At 55.2% G+C, this 2,500-nt stretch overlaps 1 non-coding gene across 1 annotated transcript in view; it reads left to right on the plus strand.

The window, feature by feature from the left end:
- The first annotated feature begins 2,110 nt into the window (after positions 1 to 2,110).
- The window catches only part of LOC126148071 (small subunit ribosomal RNA), a 1,909-nt gene continuing 1,519 nt past the window's right edge, over positions 2,111 to 2,500 (plus strand). The window contains exon 1 of the ribosomal RNA XR_007530388.1: positions 2,111 to 2,500. This exon is cut by the window's right edge and continues 1,519 nt beyond it. This is a non-coding gene — a ribosomal RNA (small subunit ribosomal RNA).

Consider the following 2,500-nt stretch of genomic DNA (forward strand, 5'->3'; position numbering starts at 1 on the left):
ATGTAACTCAATTTGCACCGCAATGTAACTCAATTTGCACCGCAATGTAACTCAATTTGCACCGCAATGTAACTCAATTTGCACCGCAATGTAACTCAATTTGCACCGCAATGTAACTCAATTTGCACCGCAATGTAACTCAATTTGCACCGCAATGTAACTCAATTTGCACCGCAATGTAATGCAATTTGCACCGCAATGTAATGCAATTTGCACCGCAATGTAATGCAATTTGTACCGCAATCTACCCCCACATTGTGCCTTAACCTAACCCACATTGTGCCTTAACCTAACCCACATTGTGCCTTAACCTAACCCACGTTGTGCCTTAACCTAACCCACGTTGTGCCTTAACCTAACCCACGTTGTGCCTTAACCTAACCCAAGTTGTGCCTTAACCTAACCCAAGTTGTGCCTTAACCTAACCCAAGTTGTGCCTTAACCTAACCCAAGTTGTGCCTTAACCTAACCCAAGTTGTGCCTTAACCTAACCCAAGTTGTGCCTTAACCTAACCCAAGTTGTGCCTTAACCTAACCCAAGTTGTGCCTTAACCTAACCCAAGTTGTGCCTTAACCTAACCCAAGTTGTGCCTTAACCTAACCCAAGTTGTGCCTTAACCTAACCCAAGTTGTGCCTTAACCTAACCCAAGTTGTGCCTTAACCTAACCCAAGTTGTGCCTTAACCTAACCCAAGTTGTGCCTTACCCTGCTCTGTAATTGGCATATGACACGTTACATTAATGTATTGTCCAACCGCAACCCGCTCAGAATGTTGTGTACACAGCTACGTGTCATCTCCCCATAACAGCTGCATTGCAGTGTGGTACGCCATAGAGACGTGTGGGAGTAATGGACGCAGTGGATGGCGATCAGCATGAGCCGTCTGTTCATGTAGTGGCGCGTGTATGCAGACGTAGTAGTCTCTTCTCACACAATGTGATAGCACGGTGCCCCGCGTTCCACATCTGCGACATGCTACAGAGGCCGGTTGACAGTTGGTCGCGCAATGGACATCGCATACGTACGGGGGCACCTTCCACGTGCCCTCTAGTCGGGCACATTTTGTTGCGTGGATGTGAGCGGATGTAGTGTGTCTTGACACCTGACAGGCAGGCATGCAATAATAGTTGACTTTGCAAACGGGGATGGACGTGTACGTTTACTGGTGACGTTACGCAAATGAACAACTGGTAACCCGTTGTGGTGCGGTTGTCCTTGCTGGAGGTACATCTGTGAGGGCAACGATCGGTACAGCTACGAAGCGGTCCCCACCATACCAACGAACGTGAATGTGAATCTGGGTGTGAAGCGATACGCGGCTGTGGGTGGGTGGGACTGTCCCCGGCCGGTGAGGGGGGGCCGCCCGGCGTGCTGGCCGCGCGGTGCGTGGGCGCACGCGCTACAGCCGGCTGGTGGGGGCGCCCAGTGGCAGGCGCGCCGGCCGACGGACGCGGCAGGCGGCGCAGCTGCGCGCCGGGGCACCCTGCGCGCGGCGCCGTGCAGCCAAAGTGGGTCCTCGCCGGCCCGGTGCGAAGCGCGGTGGACATCTGCAGTGTGCTGGTCCGATTGAGGACTGTGTGCGTTGAGGATGCGCCGCCGCCCGGCACTCGGCGCCGCGACGCCGTCTGCTGCTCGGTCGCCCCAGCGGTTCTCGCTGGTGGTTTGTATCGCAGTTGTGCAGACGTGTTGGCACGTGCGCTGTGCTGGGAGAGTTCGCTTCGGCACCCACGTGGGGCCTTTGCCCTTCTGTGGCGCTGGCGTTGGAGCTGCCGGTCACCGTAGGTGGCGCGTGTTGTCTCCCGCCGGCAATGCCACGACAGCACGCTCCCGGGCCTCTGTCGGCAGCGGCAAGCTCAGTTGGGAGCACGGGTGGTCGCACCTAAAGCGTCTACTCGCCTAACTCCGGGCGATTGCGCCTCTCTCGAACCCGACCAAGTACTTAGGACGGCGCTGCGCGCCGCCGGGACCTGAGAGGGTTTCGAGGTGTATTGTGCAGGGGAGCTCAGCCTCCTCCTGTTTGCAGAATAATTGAGCGGACGCTTGCGTGTTCGCGCGGGCCCCTGGGACACACTCCCGGGCGGCCGGCTGCTCAGCTCTAGTTGACGCAGCTCCCTGGTTGATCCTGCCAGTAGTCATATGCTTGTCTCAAAGATTAAGCCATGCATGTCTCAGTACAAGCCGCATTAAGGTGAAACCGCGAATGGCTCATTAAATCAGTTATGGTTCCTTAGATCGTACCCACGTTACTTGGATAACTGTGGTAATTCTAGAGCTAATACATGCAAACAGAGTCCCGACCAGAGATGGAAGGGACGCTTTTATTAGATCAAAACCAATCGGTCGGCTCGTCCGGTCCGTTTGCCTTGGTGACTCTGAATAACTTTGGGCTGATCGCACGGTCCTCGTACCGGCGACGCATCTTTCAAATGTCTGCCTTATCAACTGTCGATGGTAGGTTCTGCGCCTACCATGGTTGTAACGGGTAACGGGGAATCAGGG

This window comes from Schistocerca cancellata, unplaced genomic scaffold, assembly GCF_023864275.1.
Source record: "Schistocerca cancellata isolate TAMUIC-IGC-003103 unplaced genomic scaffold, iqSchCanc2.1 HiC_scaffold_878, whole genome shotgun sequence".
NCBI classification, from domain to species: domain Eukaryota; kingdom Metazoa; phylum Arthropoda; class Insecta; order Orthoptera; family Acrididae; genus Schistocerca; species Schistocerca cancellata.